The sequence below is a fragment of the Rhamphochromis longiceps genome, linkage group LG18 (assembly GCF_057381845.1).
Source record: "Rhamphochromis longiceps isolate RC_006_pf linkage group LG18, R_longiceps_female_GT1.1, whole genome shotgun sequence".
Lineage (NCBI taxonomy): Eukaryota > Metazoa > Chordata > Actinopteri > Cichliformes > Cichlidae > Rhamphochromis > Rhamphochromis longiceps.
The window spans coordinates 10825172-10844517 of NC_140574.1; the positions used below are offsets into that span (position 1 = coordinate 10825172).

The 19346-nt window shown below is 41.5% G+C and overlaps 1 long non-coding RNA gene across 3 annotated transcripts; it reads left to right on the top strand.

Moving 5' to 3' along the window:
- Positions 1 to 54: 54 nt before the first annotated feature.
- Positions 55 to 14297, top strand: LOC146647776 (uncharacterized). 3 transcript variants are annotated; one of them, XR_014908557.1, is made up of 4 exons: positions 55 to 590; positions 907 to 1047; positions 3963 to 6149; positions 14173 to 14297. It is a non-coding gene; the product is annotated as an uncharacterized LOC146647776 (long non-coding RNA). The 3 variants fall into 3 exon arrangements; XR_014908558.1 differs by lacking the exon at positions 14173 to 14297 and having other exon boundaries at positions 3943 to 6214; XR_014908556.1 differs by lacking the exon at positions 14173 to 14297 and having other exon boundaries at positions 3963 to 6214.
- The last annotated feature ends 5049 nt before the right edge of the window (positions 14298 to 19346 follow it).

Sequence of the window (19346 nt, forward strand, 5' to 3'; positions counted from 1 at the left end):
CAGGCTTGTCCTGGAGCCTCCTGTTGGCGACCAGTCAGTCAAATGTAACCAAAAGAATAGAGGGACTTTTAGGCCTCAACCCCCCTTGCTTGCTTTTAACGAAACTCAAAAACTGCAATGAGACCATGTAATAACCTAGTTATAGTTCCTCGTTAATGTGGTTTAGTATTGAAACTGGGTTTAATTGGACTTGAGGACTTATTGGCTCCTTTGTCCGGTTTTTTTACGCTCCGTGCCAGCGCAGCTGTTTGCGCATCTGAGTCGCGCTCAGCTTGTGCAGGGTCAACATGATTTTACAGCATCTGAGCCACTAAACTACCATGGTGATACTGTTTTCTGGCGATGGAGCTGGTGGGGCGAACCTTGGTGAATGCGCAGTGTCCCACTGTGGAATAATCGGAGTCCAGGTGTCACCAGCGGAGAGCCGATGTGTCTGTCTGGAGCAGCCAGCTGGGAGCGCATGAGTTTGGGATGCAACAGAACCCTTAGAGAGACAGTTCTCGGTGTCTTTTACCTGGATTCATCACGGCCTGCCCAGACCCATGGCCTCTGAAGTGGTGTGCGGGCTGGTCTTCTGGTTACTGCAGCTGGTGAGTTTTCCCTCTAATACCCACTTTTTTTTTTTTTTACATCTTTGTTGGCCTTTTGTGTTATTGACAGTGCGCAAAGTAAGAGTGGGTAATTAATATGTATAAATGTTTATACATATTATTATCAATCCCATCTTGTTCTGTCCTTGTACTTTAAATGTGATTTTAAATAATAACTGTACTCTCGTTTGTGTTTTCCCGCCTTCCTACACTGATAAATAAGCTGTGACATTAATTCAAAGCCTCATATATATTAGAGCGCAGTTCCAGTATATTTGTTCAGGACATTAAGAGCAGCTTTCATATTTATTAACAGAGCCGTCAGCGCTGTCCTCCACCTGTCAGCGTTTATTGGAGTTAATGAAGGAAACACAGCCGGCAGCAGTGACTGCAGAGTCACACCAAAGGCATGGTGTCTGTGTTTCAGGTACAAACGTCTGATGGTGAAAATGAACTGGTATGTACTTCTTATTTTTAGTTATTTGTAATTACAGACAGAACAACAAACTTAGAGTTTACTATTTTCCTAGTAATCCCTTTATTCTGAATTAAACATTTATGGCTTTCATTAACTGTGCTATAGCAGCTTTCACAGTATTGGTTGTTAGTTTTCATACTCAGTGGCTATTAATGAATCATCAGTGTTGTTATTGAACTGTTCGGCTTCTGACAGTGTGATTGTTATTCATTATCATTTACATTACAATGACATTGTTTGAGCTGCACGTCTTCAGCTGTTTCACTGCTCTGTGTTGCAGTCAGCTGTGTTTTGGTCTGTTTACTGAATTTGTTACTCTGTTAACAAAAGTCGTTCTGTGAGAAGGAAGAATCTGTTGGTCTCTTATTAGAAGTTAGTGCTTGATTTACTTCTTTCTCGTGCAGATTATAATTTAAAATACTAAATGAAAATCCTCTAGAACCTGTGGATTTCATCTGATGCTACATGCAGCTCCAGTTGCTTCTTGTTTGTTGGTCGCTTTGCCTTCAGCTTTGTCTCCTGTAACTAAAGTGCTTGCTCTGTTGAGCTGAAATCAATTGACTGATCTTGCTATTGAAGAATGACCAATTTCTTTGACTTCAGAAACTTGCTTTTCCAGCTTTGCTAAGAGCAGGCTTTTAATCAATAGGCCTCATTCAGTAATACTATAATGGATCATCTGACAGCACAGACCCCTTTAATTTCTCACAGCAGTTGTGAGTCTATGCATTTTGTCCATTAATTTGTGGGAAGACATTTTAACAGTATGAATTAATAATACAATTCAGAGGATAAAATTAAATGCTTCAAGGTTCAATGCGTTGCACATTGAGCATTTCTTTTTCAAAGTGCAGCTGAGCGTTCACTACAGCTGCACACACGAGTAACTGTCAAAATGGAAGAAATGTAACGTAGAAAGAAGGGAACATGCATTCAGTGGGCACGTTATTAGGTACACCTTGCTAGTAAAGGGTTGGAGTCTTCAGAGCTGCTTTAATCCTTAATTGCACAGATTCAACAAGGTGCTGGAAACATTTCTCAGAGATTTTGGTTAATATTGACATGATCGTGTCACACAGCTGCTGCACGTTTTGTTGGCTGCACATCCATGATGTGAGTCATGCTCATTGGCTGCATTGAGAACTGACTGTGGAGATCATTTGAGAACAGTGAATTAATTTCCATGTTCAAGAAACCAGTTTGAAATTATTCGATTTTGTGGCATGACGTATTATCCTGCTGAAGGCAACATTCTTAAGGTGTGTACACTGTGGTCATGATGGATGGACAGGATCAGCTTCAATTACCTTTTTAGAAAAGTTTATGAAATGATGACATCACACATTCCTTATAGCTGATAGCTGCAGGAAGGAAAAGAAAGGCTCTGTGTGGTATAGTCAATAAATAGACCTAGTAGACACAAGGTTGGTTCCAAAATTAATATGGTTTATCTTCGAAATTTGCTGTCAGGATCTGCGGCTGCATATCGTGTGTGGCAAGACAAGGACCCAAGCGCAGACGGCACAGGAAAACAGATACTTAATTACAAAAGGCGAGCCATTTATTTTGGCTGAACACAAATGTACAAAAAAAGGAGAAACCAACAAGTAACCTAAACTGGGAAAATACAAAATAACCATGAAACCTGGAAGACATAAGGAAAGGTGAGCAGAGACTGGGACAAGGGGCAACTGAGTGATAAGGAAACTGGAAACACACGGGAGCACAGCAGGCACAAATTAAACATGATGAGACAGGGGAAACAAACTGAACAGAATGCACATGAGACAAGGGATCATCAAAATGAAACAGGAAGTGGCACGCAGACTGAGACCCAAACAAGGACATGTAAACTTGTACAGTAGAACAGAAGAAAGACAGACAGAGAGCAAGGGACATGGCTGGGGAGACAGACTGACAAAACAACATGAAGACGAGACTGACTAAACTGGAAGACCCTGAGGAAAGTGCACAGAGATGAAAGAAGGACATAAAAGAAGACCATATAGCAAACAAGACAACCTAAACTAGAAATACCAGCAAATGACTCAACAAACAAGGCAGGATGGTAACAGGTCTCACACCAACAATGACACCGCCACGTTCATATTCACTTAAATCACCTTTCTTCCTCATTCTGATCCTCAGTTTAAACTTAGGCAGATCGCCTTGACCACGTCTCCATGTCTAAACGCAGTGACCCGCTGCAATGTGATTGGTTGATTTGCATTAGCAAAGCAATTGAACAAGTGTACCTAAAACGTGTAGAATCAGCATCACGGATGACACATGCAATGCATGTAATCAAATGCAAAATATCACGATGCTGTGCCGTATAGATTGTCACTTTTGTTGTGTTGTAGTAAAAGAGTTTTTCTGTTGTTTTAACTGGAAGAGGCAGAAGCTGGATTCAACCATGTATGTGCACTTTTGCAGTAACTGTATTAAAACAAGACCAGTTTATTTTTATTCCCTGTCTAAACTTCTTCAGATGGTGGGTCATACAGCAAAGACAAAGGATCAGGAAGACTAGCAGTATGAACATCACAGATCAATACATCAATTAATGGATTTTGGAAGTATATACATATATATAGCAGCTGCATAGTTTTGTAAAAAGTTCTACTTTTAAAAATGAGTCCATTAATTATCACTAGTTGTCCATTATTTACTGTTAAAACACTAAGTGAATTGAAACTAAGAAACTATTTTAAATGTCTTTATTTTACTGCCACACTGAACTGAAGAAAACTGAGTCCAATTCTTTCCTTTGACTCATTTAATTCTAGTAAAAGATGCATGAAACAAAATTGCAATTGCAACTGCAACAATGTCAGGAAGTTTTCTCTGTCTTTTCTCTTTCATCTCCTACAGTAACTTTCCTTTGCTCTCAGGTGGAGGTGGAGGTGGAGGTCCGAGGTCCCGCCTTGGACTGTTTGTCAGCGGAGCCACGTGTTCCTCATCGGTCCATTACCTGCAAATACTTAAGGACCAAGTTGGTCTGTTCCTGGGAAATGTGATTTTGCTTTCTTGTGAGTAAATTCAGTGGCGTTACCATCTTTGCTCCCTGCTTTGTAAGGAAATCCAAGTAAGAATCCTAAGATAACATTAACTCACAAATCTCCAATTTGACACTGGTAACATCGGCTAATCTATTTCTCCTCCTTCACAGAAGCCCATCGCAGCTCAGTGAACTGAAACTCATGTGTGGATCTCTCTGTTGCAAATTCCTTTGCTTAGACCGGTGCACTTGTACAAAATAAACATTGGAAAGTTGCATGTTTTGCATGCCTTAGAAAACTCAGAATTCATCGTCTTCTGTGGTTGTGATAATTAAACTTTATTTTAATGCTTATTTGAAATCAGACACTTCATGCTCCTGTATTTTAAGGGCATCTGGCTCTTGCACTGCTGCATTCAGTGATTTTTTTGTGGCATTTCATTCTAAAAATGATGATATTTTATAATCCCTGAAAAATTTTTAGGTTCTTGCAAAAATGAAATCTGCACTTGTGATCTAAAACTATGCTTAGTGAGGTATTTTACAGCATGCACGCAGATATAACCGCAGGCTGTCCCTTTTAACATCCGAGGACTATCAGGTCTTTACTGTTCTTCAAAACAAAAGCCGGTTCATTGAATGATTTTAGCACCGGCTGTTTTAGTGATGCGGGCCAGATGAACAGATAATGAGGTTTGTGAGTTTGAAGTTTAGTTAGAGTAATGTTTGATGTTTTACTACTATGAGCCAGCAGGAACATTTAAATGAAAGAAACTAGAAAGAGAGCAAATTATTTGCCCATACTGACTTCATTGGCTCACTGTTAAATCCATAATCAAGTTTAAAATCCTTTTAATCACATACAAGGTCTTGAATAATCAGGTCTCACCTTTTCATCCTACCTCATAGCCCTGTATCACTGTGTGGTAAGACTTGACCTAATCGGCCAAAGAATGGCAGGAGACAGATGCTGTCCAGTGTAGCGAGTGATTTAATCACCATCTTTGGTGAAACAATATTTACAAAAATAAATAAGAAACAACTCCATAGTTAACTCAGTTCAAATAAACATAACTGAATTTAAATCAACAGAAATTAAGGTCACATCGACACACCGCTACACTGACCTGGTCCTTTCTCTTCAAACACCTGCATCCTTCTGCTTAAATCGTCCACTTAACCAAACAATCTCACCCCTGGACTATTCCATTATGTAGGTAAAACAAACATTTCCCTACGCAATCCTATACTGTTACTCTTTCCTAGCAATAAAAACTCTAAACATACTCTAAAATCAACTTTATTCAATTACAAAGATTTTCCCCCTTCTTCAGCTGGTCTCTTGCTGTGACCTCAGACTAACCAGGTAACTATAAATACAGGAAGTGAAGCGACATTTTCCCTTTTTTTTATCCTGGAACACAGGTAGGTGAGGTGAGTTCAAACTACACAAATTAACATGTGAAATAAATAACATGTTAACTTAACAAACTTGTCAGAATTGATTTAAACCAAGATGTTACATTACATAGTCTGTGAAAGTGCAAAACATAAACAAACCTGGGATAGTACATGTTTGCCTATTACAGAATACATATGAGATATGGCTAAATCAAAACAAGAATGTTAACTAAGAATATGGACAAATGGTGTTCTCACCCACTTTGTCACACACTGCGTTAGAGCACTTTGAGCTAAAACTGCTGGTTTACTTGTGGTTCATAGGATATTTAAAAGAAGAAGCAGAGCCTGCAGCTTTTTGGCCCTTCTTCTTTGGAACCAGCCCCCAGTTTGGAGTCAGGAAACAGACACCCACTCTACTTTTAAGATTAGGTTTATGTATATATATATTTTACTCCTGCACAGTTGGCATGGAGCATATAATTCCATTGCACATGTACATTGACAATAAAGGGCTATTCTGTTCTATTCTAAAACTGCCCTTTTTGATCAAGCATATAGTAAGTGCTGGATCAGGTTAGGCTGCTGGGGGATTCCCATGATGCACTGAATGTTTCTTTTTCACTCACCTTTTTTCACCCTCTGTGTGTTTATACACCTCTCTCCATTTAATCATTAAGTGTGCCTATGCGAAGGCACACTTATTACTATTGCTCGGATTTATTAAGTGTGCCTATGCGAAGGCACACTTATTACTATTGCTCGGATTTATTATTAAGTGTGCCTATGCGAAGGCACACTTATTACTATTGCTCGGATTTATTATTATTAAGTGTGCCTATGCGAAGGCACACTTATTACTATTGCTCGGATTTATTATTAAGTGTGCCTATGCGAAGGCACACTTATTACTATTGCTCGGATTTATTATTATTATTATTATTATTATTCTTTTTCCGCCTGAAATTTTGGACCTTAACTCGCCCCACAGTTTTGAGACAAGGTTCACATATGATATATCATTGTGTGCGGCTGGAGCTGGAATGAGTTGCTATGACTTTTGGTGTTTATTACTTCTATAGTTTTTTAAATATGAATATTTTAATGCAAGTTTTTTCCCATTGAAATGAATGGAGAACAAGAAAACTTCATTTGTGGTGTGCTGGCTCACTCTAGTGGTATGTCGGGAGTAATGCGAGGCGGCCGCTGTGTCCCTGTGGACGCTTTTATTTTGTATAACTACCGGAAGTAGTTCCTGTGTACTGACGCTAGCTGGGTAGCTAGCGCCGCGTCGCTTAAAAAGCAGCCGGGCTTGTCTTAAACTTAAGAGGCTGACACTCGCTAAACCACCCGATCGCTCGCCAAGCGACTGTTTCACACTGGACTTATTTTTCGTTTATATGGGCCGATGATGCTGGTCGATGAGGAAAAACTAACTGAGTTGTTTGGTGGTGGCTAACGCGGAGCTAGCTAGCCACCGGTATGTGTCTCTTTCCCCTCATATGTGGGGAAAGAAACATGTGAGGCGGCCGCCGATCGACCGGTTTTCAGGTGAGAATGTAGGTGTGTAAACGTCAAATATCTGCTCGTTTTGTCAAAACATCCCATATTAGCAACAGATTTCTCACGATGTTGCTGCTAGCCGGCTAGCTAGTTTGGCCAGCCGGCTAGCTAGCTCGGCTAGCTAGCGCCGCTTCGCTCAAAAGCACCCAGGCTTGGCTTTCAGTGAGGCGTCTCTAACTCCTTTCACCCCCGATCGCTCCGCAAACAGTCTTTGTCTTAGCTGGACTTATTTTTCGTTTATATGGGCCGATGATGCTGGTCGATGTGGAAAAAATAACTGAGTTGTTCATATACCGGTGGCTAGCTAGCTCCGCGTTAGCCACCGGTATATGTCTCTTCCCCTCGTATGCGGGGAAAGAAACACCGATCGACCGGTGGTGGCTAACGCGGAGCTCAATCGTGGATAAGGGAAACCCAATGCAGGAGAAGCAGGCGGCTGGTGAACTGAATTTCAGGTAAGACGTTATTAACTGCACTCTATTTGGGTCAGATATAAACCGAGTTTAGGTGTAGTTTATTTTCGTTGTGCTGACAGTTACAATAACTGTACTGCGTGCTAGCTAGCACGACGGAGTTTCTATACAGCTGTGCGCGCTAAGTTACTGATTTTGAACTTTATGACAGCCTCCCCTATTTTCAGGCGAGAATGTAGGGGTGTAAACTTCAAATATCTGCTCGTTTTATCAAGAAGTCCCATATTTTATCAAGAAGTCCCATATCTCTCACGATGTTACTGCTAGCGCCGCATGGCAGCTAGCTGGCTAGGGCGGCTTGGCTGACACCTAGGCCGGGCTGACTGATACCCAGGCCGGCTCACGCTCTCGTTTCACCGCCGCATGGCGGCTAGCTGGCTAGCGCGGCTTGGCTGCCACCCAGGTCGGGCTGGCTGACACCCAGGCTGGGCTGGCTGACACCCAGGCCCGCTCACGCTGTCGTGTCACCCCTAGTCTTTCGTGATGACTCTTGGTTGGCTGCTGGACTTATTTTTCATTTATATGGGCTGGTGATTCAGTATGAGTGTCCGGTGAACTGAATGTCAGGTAAGACGTTATGTATATGTAAGGTAGTGACTGGAATAAGTCACAAGGTGTCGCTGTTGAGCTGCATATATGTTGTAAATTTTAGCAATTTTGACCATTTGTCCTCTGCAGGACACCGTAGTTCAGATTTCTCGTTCGCGTGGGCGCCATCTTGGTTCAGTGTTTACTGTGATGTGCAAAGGTGAGCACTGTCAGTGGCGAACTGCATTGGTTTTGTTTAAAAATAAGTGTTCCACTGTGTAAAATAGCGGTTTGTCATTTAAGCCGAGCAAATATTTTGTTTATTGAGAGGTTCATGTATTGTCTGATGAGAGTATGAGACAAAGATATACTTTTCTTTCTTACTCTCATATAAAATATTTAGCTTTTATTAAATAGTTATCTGAATCTTACAACCAAAGTTTGTATAATAATACACAAGATTGGCTGTAGACCATTGTTAATCATTCAGAACACTGTGTAAAAATAACAAAAAACAAAAAGTGAATGAAAAGTGCATAAATATTTATTTTACGTGTTTGATGTGTGTGGCAGGGCGTGGTCTGCAGTGCCGCTGCAGGGGAGGTGGACCCACCTCAGCGGCATCTGCAATCACGCCTCTCAGGTGTAAAGTCTGTGCTCTCTGCTTTTTTTTTTGTGTATGTGTCGGGCTATGAGATGAAAAGCTACAGCCGGCTGTGTGGGTACAGCAACTATGTGTGAAAAGTGGTCCATAACGTAATGCTTCAAAGTGTGTTCATGCAAACATTGTCGGGTCTGCTTATGAACCTCTGCGCACAGCGTCTACAAATTGGGGCTGTACGAAGTCACCTCATCTTTACACAAAACTGTAAGCTGTCATCTGTGAGGCGCGAGCGGTGTTTGGTTTTACCATAGTTCATGGTGGAGAATGGCTGCTCCGGTGAGTTTTGCTCTCTGTAGCCGTTTGAATGGCAAACTATACTGATTAGCGGCGGCATAGGCACACTTAAAATTTCTTCAGAAATTTTCGCTTTCTAGTTATTATTATTCTTTTTCCGCCTGAAATTTTGGACCTTAACTCGCCCCACAGTTTTGAGACAAGGTTCACATATGATATATCATTGTGTGCGGCTGGAGCTGGAATGAGTTGCTATGACTTTTGGTGTTTATTACTTCTATAGTTTTTTAAATATGAATATTTTAATGCAAGTTTTTGCCCATTCAAATGAATGGGAACGAACGAAAGTGAAACTTTACTTACTTTGTGGTGTGTTTGCTCACTCACTTAATTTGTGGTGTGTTGGCTCACTCTAGTGGTATGTCCCCGTATTTGGATTACCATAATGACAACAATACGAACGGCGCGCACAGCGTTGGTGCTTTCAGGAACCATTGGAATTCTTAAGGTTGCACGAAGCATTGAATAGTTACGGTAACGGCAATGGTGTACGCTTGGTGGAAAACTGCATATCCCACAATTCAAAGCACGCCTCTACCAGTCAAACAATGGCGGCTGCCACTTGGTTTAATATATTCCTCTTATTTGTGTTTCTAGGTCACAAAGTAAACTTTTAAGATATTTTCAGGTGAGAATGTAGGTGTGTAAACGTCAAATATCTGCTCGTTTTGTCAAAACATCCCATATTAGCAACAGATTTCTCACGATGTTGCTGCTAGCCGGCTAGCTAGCGCCGCTTCGCTCAAAAGCACCCAGGCTTGGCTTTCAGTGAGGCGTCTCTAACTCCTTTCACCCCCGATCGCTCCGCAAACAGTCTTTGTCTTAGCTGGACTTATTTTTCGTTTATATGGGCCGATGATGCTGGTCGATGTGGAAAAAAATAACTGAGTTGTTCATATACCGGTGGCTAGCTAGCTCCGCGTTAGCCACCGGTATATGTCTCTTCCCCTCGTATGCGGGGAAAGAAACACCGATCGACCGGTGGTGGCTAACGCGGAGCTCAATCGTGGATAAGGGAAACCCAATGCAGGAGAAGCAGGCGGCTGGTGAACTGAATTTCAGGTAAGACGTTATTAACTGCACTCTATTTGGGTCAGATATAAACCGAGTTTAGGTGTAGTTTATTTTCGTTGTGCTGACAGTTACAATAACTGTACTGCGTGCTAGCTAGCACGACGGAGTTTCTATACAGCTGTGCGCGCTAAGTTACTGATGTTGAACTTTATGACAGCCTCCCCTATTTTCAGGCGAGAATGTAGGGGTGTAAACTTCAAATATCTGCTCGTTTTATCAAGAAGTCCCATATTTTATCAAGAAGTCCCATATCTCTCACGATGTTACTGCTAGCGCCGCATGGCAGCTAGCTGGCTAGGGCGGCTTGGCTGACACCTAGGCCGGGCTGACTGATACCCAGGCCGGCTCACGCTCACGTTTCACCGCCGCATGGCAGCTAGCCGGCTAGCTGGCTAGCGCGGCTTGGCTGCCACCCAGGTCGGGCTGGCTGACACCCAGGCTGGGCTGGCTGACACCCAGGCCCGCTCACGCTGTCGTGTTATTTTTCATTTATATGGGCTGGTGATTCAGTATGAGTGTCCGGTGAACTGAATGTCAGGTAAGACGTTATGTATATGTAAGGTAGTGACTGGAATAAGTCACAAGGTGTCGCTGTTGAGCTGCATATATGTTGTAAATTTTAGCAATTTTGACCATTTGTCCTCTGCAGGACACCGTAGTTCAGATTTCTCGTTCGCGTGGGCGCCATCTTGGTTCAGTGTTTACTGTGATGTGCAAAGGTAAGCACTGTCAGTGGCGAACTGCATTGGTTTTGTTTAAAAATAAGTGTTCCACTGTGTAAAATAGCGGTTTGTCATTTAAGCCGAGCAAATATTTTGTTTATTGAGAGGTTCATGTATTGTCTGATGAGAGTATGAGACAAAGATATACTTTTCTTTCTTACTCTCATATAAAATATTTAGCTTTTATTAAATAGTTATCTGAATCTTACAACCAAAGTTTGTATAATAATACACAAGATTGGCTGTAGACCATTGTTAATCATTCAGAACACTGTGTAAAAATAACAAAAAACAAAAAGTGAATGAAAAGTGCATAAATATTTATTTTACGTGTTTGATGTGTGTGGCAGGGCGTGGTCTGCAGTGCCGCTGCAGGGGAGGTGGACCCACCTCAGCGGCATCTGCAATCACGCCTCTCAGGTGTAAAGTCTGTGCTCTCTCTGCTTTTTTTTTTTTTTTTTTTTTTTTTTTTTTTGTGTGTATGTGTTGGGCTATGAGATGAAAAGCTACAGCCGGCTGTGTGGGTACAGCAACTATGTGTGAAAAGTGGTCCATAACGTAATGCTTCAAAGTGTGTTCATGCAAACATTGTCGGGTCTGCTTATGAACCTCTGCGCACAGCGTCTACAAATTGGGGCTGTACGAAGTCACCTCATCTTTACACAAAACCGTAAGCTGTCATCTGTGAGGCGCGAGCGGTGTTTGGTTTTACCATAGTTCATGGTGGAGAATGGCTGCTCTGCTGAGTTTTGCTCTCTGTAGCCGTTTGAATGGCAAACTATACTGATTAGCGGCGGCATAGGCACACTTAAAATTTCTTCAGAAATTTTCGCTTTCTAGTTATTATTATTCTTTTTCCGCCTGAAATTTTGGACCGTAACTCATCCCACAGTTTTGACACAAGCTTCATATATGTTATATCATTTTGTGCGGCTGGATCAGGAATGAGTTGCTATGCCTTTTGGTGTTTATTACTTCTATAGTTTTTTAAATATGAATATTTTAATGCAAGTTTTTGCCCATTGGAATGAATGGGAACGAACGAAAGTGAAACTTAACTTACTTTGTGGTGTGTTTGCTCACTCACTTAATTTGTGGTGTGTTGGCTCACTCTAGTGGTATGTCCCCGTATTTGGATTACCATAATGACGACAATATCAACGGCGCGCACAGCGTCGGTGCTTTCAGGAACCATTGGAATTCTTAAGGTTGCACGAAGCATTGAATAGTTACGGTAACGGCAAGGGTGTACGCTTGGTGGAAAACTGCATATCCCACAATTCAAAGCACGCCTCTACCAGTCAAACAATGGCGGCTGCCACTTGGTTTAATATATTCCTCTTATTTGTGTTTCTAGGTCACAAAGTAAACTTTTAAGATATTTTCAGGTGAGAATGTGGGTGTGTAAACGTCAAATATCTGCTCGTTTTGTCAAAACATCCCATATTGGCAACAGATTTTTCACGATGTTGCGCCGCTTCACTCAAAAGCACCCAGGCTTGGCTTTCAGTGAGGCGTCTCTAACTCCTTTCATCCCCGATAGCTCCGCAAACAGTCTTTGTCTTAGCTGGACTTATTTTTCGTTTATATGGGCCGATGATGCTGGTCGATGAGGAAAAACTAACTGAGTTGTTTGGTGGTGGCTAACGCGGAGCTAGCTAGCCACCGGTATGTGTCTCTTTCCCCTCATATGTGGGGAAAGAAACATGCGAGGCGGCCGCCGATCGACCGGTTTTCAGGTGAGAATGTAGGTGTGTAAACGTCAAATATCTGCTCGTTTTGTCAAAACATCCCATATTAGCAACAGATTTCTCACGATGTTGCTGCGAGCCGGCTAGCTAGTTCGGCCGGCCGGCTAGCCGGCTAGCTAGCTCGGCTAGCTAGCGCCGCTTCGCTCAAAAGCACCCAGGCTTGGCTTTCAGTGAGGCGTCTCTAACTCCTTTCACCCCCGATCGCTCCGCAAACAGTCTTTGTATTAGCTGGACTTATTTTTCGTTTATATGGGCCGATGATGCTGGTCGATGTGGAAAAAATAACTGAGTTGTTCATATACCGGTGGCTAGCTAGCTCCGCGTTAGCCACCGGTATATGTCTCTTCCCCTCGTATGCGGGGAAAGAAACATGCGAGGCGGCCACCGATCGACCGGTGGTGGCTAACGCGGAGCTCAATCGTGGATAAGGGGAACCCAATGCAGGAGAAGCAGGCGGCTGGTGAACTGAATTTCAGGTAAGACGTTATTAACTGCACTCTATTTGGGTCAGATATAAACCGAGTTTAGGTGTAGTTTATTTTCGTTGTGCTGACAGTTACAATAACTGTACTGCGTGCTAGCTAGCACCACGGAGTTTCTATACAGCTGTGCGCGCTAAGTTACTGATGTTGAACTTTATGACAGCCTCCCCTATTTTCAGGCGATAATGTAGGGGTGTAAACTTCAAATATCTGCTCGTTTTATCAAGAAGTCCCATATTTTATCAAGAAGTCCCATATCTCTCACGATGTTACTGCTAGCGCCGCATGGCAGCTAGTCGGCTAGCTGGCTAGGGCGGCTTGGCTGACACCCAGGCCGGGCTGACTGATACCCAGGCCGGCTCACGCTCTCGTTTCACCGCCGCATGGCAGCTAGCCGGCTAGCTGGCTAGCGCGGCTTGGCTGCCACCCAGGTCGGGCTGGCTGACACCCAGGCTGGGCTGGCTGACACCCAGGCCCGCTCACGCTCTCCTGTCACCCCTAGTCTTTCGTGATGACTCTTGGTTGACTGCTGGACTTATTTTTCATTTATATGGGCTGGTGATTCGGTATGAGTGTCCGGTGAACTGAATGTCAGGTAAGACGTTATGTATATTTAAGGTAGTGACTGGAATAAGTCACAAGGTGTCGCTGTTGAGCTGCATATATGTTGTAAATTTTAGCAATTTTGACCATTTGTCCTCTGCAGGACACCGTAGTTCAGATTTCTTGTTCGCGTGGGCGCCATCTTGGTTCAGTGTTTACTGTGATGTGCAAAGGTAAGCACTGTCAGTGGCGAACTGCATTGGTTTTGTTTAAAAATAAGTGTTCCACTGTGTAAAATAGCGGTTTGTCATTTAAGCCGAGCATATATTTTGTTTATTGAGAGGTTCATGTATTGTCTGATGAGAGTATGAGACAAAGATATACTTTTCTTTCTTACTCTCATATAAAATATTTAGCTTTTATTAAATAGTTATCTGAATCTTACAACCAAAGTTTGTATAATAATACACAAGATTGGCTGTAGACCATTGTTAATCATTCAGAACACTGTGTAAAAATAACAAAAAACAAAAAGTGAATGAAAAGTGCATAAATATTTATTTTAGGCACACTTAAAATTTCTTCAGAAATTTTCGCTTTCTAGTTAGTTAATAATCTCTGTCATTTTTCACAGCATGTCTTTGGTCCTGTCTTCCTCCCCTCCCTGCTTTTCTTCTACCTCATCCATCTCCTGCTGATCCCACTCTTCCCAGAGCCTACAAGCACAACACTGCAAGGTAAACTCTACAATCCCATTCTGTTTGAAGCTGTGCACTTTCATTGGTTTTGTGCATTTCCTTGCAGATATTGACTGTTTCCCAAAAGCCTCCAGTTTGAACTGCATTGTTCTCTGTAAAACAAACCACCCCTTCTGCAGGAGAGCTGAGTTTCCTTGAGATTAACGTGGATTTGGAACATCTGTCTTTAGAAGATTTTTGTTTACTCCACTCATCTTCTGCTAGAAGCCTACAAGCTAAAACATAAACCTGATAAATCCCCCAGAATATAAAATATTTATGTGAACCTATGTAAGAAGGCTGAAAGACTCCCCTAAGGAACCGATTCAGTCAGTACTGATTTAAGAATGCAGCACGTACTGTTAGTATGCTTGTTGGTCTTATGAGAGCAACAGCTTAGATTTTGTTCACCTCCACTGATACTACAGTTACGACATCTGAGAGTAAAAAAAACAAGTTGTCTCTGAGCGCATGAATGCTCGGGTGCTGCTCTGCAGCTTTTTAAAGCAAAACACACCGAATGAATTATTCATGTCAAACATTTGTGTTAAATTAACATCACAGATTTAATGGAGCGCTGCAACAGACTGCGGCCTGTCCAGAGTCTTTTGCCCTGTTGTAGCTGAGATAAGGTTCATCCTTTCCCCTCGCCCTGGGATCCTGAATTAGACGAGTAGTAAAGCTAATGAATGGATTTAACTGCTGCAGAAAAAATGAGAAAGAAAGACAAAAAGATAAAAATGAAACAAACCATCACAACAAAGCAGGGGATTTATGTCGATTGCCTTCTAAATCTATCCCGAATAATTTTAAAAGAGTAGCATTTGTGAGTTTTATTCATAAAATACTTACAATGTGTTGTAAGTCTAATATCTACAGTAAGATTGAAAAAGAAATACTTTAGAGGAATGTTTTGCTGACTGCAGCGAATGACAAAGTATTCAGCTGGTTGTAAGAAAATGAATTATCAGTGTTTAAGTTCAATGAGGTGATGAGAGTCTGTAACCATAATTATAAAAAAGTATCCAAAAAAACAAAAACAGTTTTTACAATATGGTCATGTATCCATTATTGATAGAATATTAATGTATTCATTATAAATATTCTGTTCATCATTATACCTGATGTATGACTCTTGAAATCAGCAGCTATCAGCTTCATGAGCGTTCAGCTTTACTAGAAGTCTCTTTAAGTATTGATGAGACTGTAAGTGGTCCACTTTCTCCTCTCTTTCTCTTCCTCCTTTACTTTGTTAATGCTATTTCAGCTGGAGACGAGCAGAGACGAATCTCGGACTGGACGTCGCTCCCTCAGACAAAATAGGTTTATGTATTATTAAACACTACATGTGGTCTCCTGCAGAAGCCTGTATTATTAGAGGTCTGGGAAGTGTGCTGTTTAGTGTTTTGTGGTGGATGAAGTGCATAAAAGCGAGGCTTAAATCCCACATTCATCACCCGTAAGGAGAACAGTCACCTCAGTCACTCCTCATAAACCGCAGAGGTCCACCGTGATTCATATTTCTTCAGAGGATGAATGGATTCTAAATAGCTGTCAAAAAATGATAGTTAAGCTCTTTTCTAAACCAAAACAGCAGAAAGGTTAAAGGTCACCTCCACCTTCAAATTGGATGGATTAATGAATAGCAAAGACGCACACAGATTGTTGTATTATGGCCTGGAAAGAGCAACTTTCTCACTTTCCCTTTCAGCAAGGTAATAGTTAGCTGTTATCAAAAATGGTCCTTTTTTCTCTCTTGTCTATGTGTTATGGTTTGACCGGGTTAGCTTTGGAGCCTGTATGGAGTGAAACCAGCTGCAATGTCCCACGCCGAGCCTCAGTACCAGTGTGGATCTAGAACTGGCTAAATTCATGCCATTCTGGGAAATCGGCACACATCATTTATACTTCAGCATTTATTAAGGCCATTGTGTTGTGGTGTTGCACACATTTGATACAATTAGCTCTCAGCGACCTGAGGCCAGGATATTACCCCACTGTAGTAAAACTGTTGTGATTAAATTTAATGAGATGGAGATGTTGCCCAGTGAAGAACCAAACTGTGCAGATAAGTAAAACTATTTGTTAAAACATTACAGTAAGACATTGCTGTTGTTTATTAATCAAAGAACCAGAGCCGGATCCCGCTTCATTCACCTTCCCTTGAGGATGAAAATTTTCATTTTCATAATTAGTGGGAAACCTGCTGCTGAGAATTTTGACCATAACAGCTCCTGAAATTATCCCAAATACCTGTAGGTGCACCATAAAGTGGCCATGTGTTGAACAGCTGTGGCAGCTCCCCTGCCCGATCTCTTCCATCCTCCCAGGATCAGTCATCCACTGACAGCTGTATTCTTCACAGTCAACGCCTTCATGTTCATGGCCTCCAACAGCCAAGTCCTTAACTGTGAACACCAACAGACACTGAAGCTGAAGAACAGAATCAGGTTCAGAAACTTAGACGATAAGTTAAAGACTTGGAGGTCTTGTGGTCCACCAGAATGTTTATTTGACCTGTCAGTGAAAATTTGCTTTGCTCAATAGAAATGTTACCAGCTCTTGGCCAGGATATGTATTGTGATCCACTGAAAATCGTCTTTAGGTGCTGTCCCAGTCACCCTCACTTTCTTTAATAATTACAATGGCAGAAAGAACTTGTGGGAATCCGTAAGCTGAATGATGTTGAAGTCACTGTAGCTCCTCTTCTGTTTGAGGCCACACAGGGTGTTTACTGCTGTCCTTCTTCCTGCTTCACAACACCTATCAGATTACTTCCACATCCACAGCTTTGTGGCCACGAACTTTAACTGTGAGCATGTTGTAGCCCTGATTATACTTTCTGTGTCTGTGAATCTGCTAGAGTCCATGTGATGTTAATTTTATCATCAGACACAGGGAGTGTGAGGATTTGTTAGGACATCTGCGTGCCTGCCTGTTTCATTGTGACCACCCTGAGTCATCCACTGAGAATTTACATCATGCACCAAAGACACATTTACACCAGCCCAGCAGACATGCCCTCTTGGGGCCCATGTGAGGTACACCCATACAGTCCAGACAACCTCCAAAAAATGTATGCCTTCTCCCAAGCTCGAACCAGGAATCTTTGTCTTAGTAATCAAACATGTAAACAAAACTACAAACTTAGTCATACTGAGAAAATGGAATATGTCCTTGCACATTTTGACTTCTCTTGCAGTGTATCAATAAAATCCAATTTAGTTTAGAATCAGTCGTCTTATTCCAGGCTCATATTTCAGACGATGTAATAAAACATTTTCTATGATTTCATCTTCTCTGTAATAGTTCACTGTACGGTGTGCCAACAAATATACCCATGCGTGCCCACAGCAGGTACGTGTGGGTGAATCGTGGAGTGGTTCTGTTCTGGCAAAGCAAACACACACCTATCCCATGTGAGCCCCAGGTGGGTGTGCTTGGGCAGGGATGGGCCCCATATCAGTTTTTGAGCCAATCAGATGTGGGCAGTGCTATTTGTTTAACCAGCTGCTGTTTGTTTTTTAAAGACTATGACACAATTATTATTATTGAAGGTCAATTTTGTTGCCAAATAATATCTGTTTCTGTACAGCTCTCTAATGGGAGAAATTAATAACAACTCTGCATATATATAAGATAAACAATAATGATACCGTGGGCCGTTATATTTTGACAACACGTTCAACGTTTGGCAACCTCAGTGATCTTCATGAGTCACAGTTCTCTGGTTGCTTCTAAATGACCTCTCCCCCAATGATCAAGTACGGATTTTATGTAACCCAGATTTTGCTTTCCAGTTTTGGTGAATCAGATGCTTTTGGCTGGTGAAATGAAGGTTTTTGAATATGAAAGCTTAGACATGTGCACATCGTCTAAAGTGCAAAAACACATTTAGATAGATGTTTACTTAAATTTTCAGTTAAACATAATAAAGTGGCTGGTATGTACAATGCTTATAACTGTATTTTACTGCCTTTATTGATCATAAGTCAGGTATACAGGAGTCAAAAGAGGTTTTGTAAGACTTTTCACTCAGACTGCTCCTTCACTTTAGTCAGGGCTGACCTTTGCAAGCTGTTTACAAATACCAAAGATTTATATGTGGGCATATTTGCTGTGGTCTGTATTCATGGTTTTTCACTGATTCTGCATGACTGAACCACAGAATGGCCAGTGTGTTGTGTTTGTTTTAAACTGTGTAATTACACATAGAGCCCAGCATGAAGTGTGCAACACTTTAGTGACTAAACTCATATAAAAAAGGTTGGATGATTTTTTTAAGAAGTTTTTTTTTAAGGTTTTAATGAAAAACAAAGGTTTGTAGACCACAAATGGACTAATGTGATGTGTTTATTAAATGTCAGGTGAATTTTTAACAGACCTCACAAAATCGGAACAATGTCTTCTTTTATTTGTTTACTTTTTAAACTAGATGGAAGAGGAGAAATGGGGCTAATTGTGCCACCTCGTTAGAAACAAAGGATGCAATTTTGAAGGAGTAAACATGTTTTTCAGAGTTTAGTTAAAAACAGAAAACAACACTGCCTCTCTTGTGGCCTTTATAGTGGAATATAATTTAACTCCCTTGCTATCAGCAATATGTTTAAAGCCTCAGTTTATTAGAGAGGGTGTTGCTGCTCATACAAGCTGAATACATAAACAAACTGGTTGCAATAATTACTGCCGTGATTTCTGTTCTCATACAGTTTCAGTCTTCTTGAACAAACATCAGACAATTTGTGTGTTTACCCACATTTTCTCTCCAAAAGTCAGAGATAATGAGGGACCTGTGAGCATCAACCACAGGACAGGACCTTCATTTACGGGCCAAAGTAACTCTAACAAGTCCCTCGATTCCTCAGAAAAAACTGTTTCCTATTAGACTTCATTGTTATTAGTCTCATCCCAATTTCAATCATTTGGTTGTGATACTACCCTCCAAGATTGCTCCAAATCACAGTTTTGGCATTTATTTCTATTTTGTGGAACCAGGCGTCTGCTTTCTATCAACATGTCGGTCCTCTTTTCTTTTTCTTTTTTCT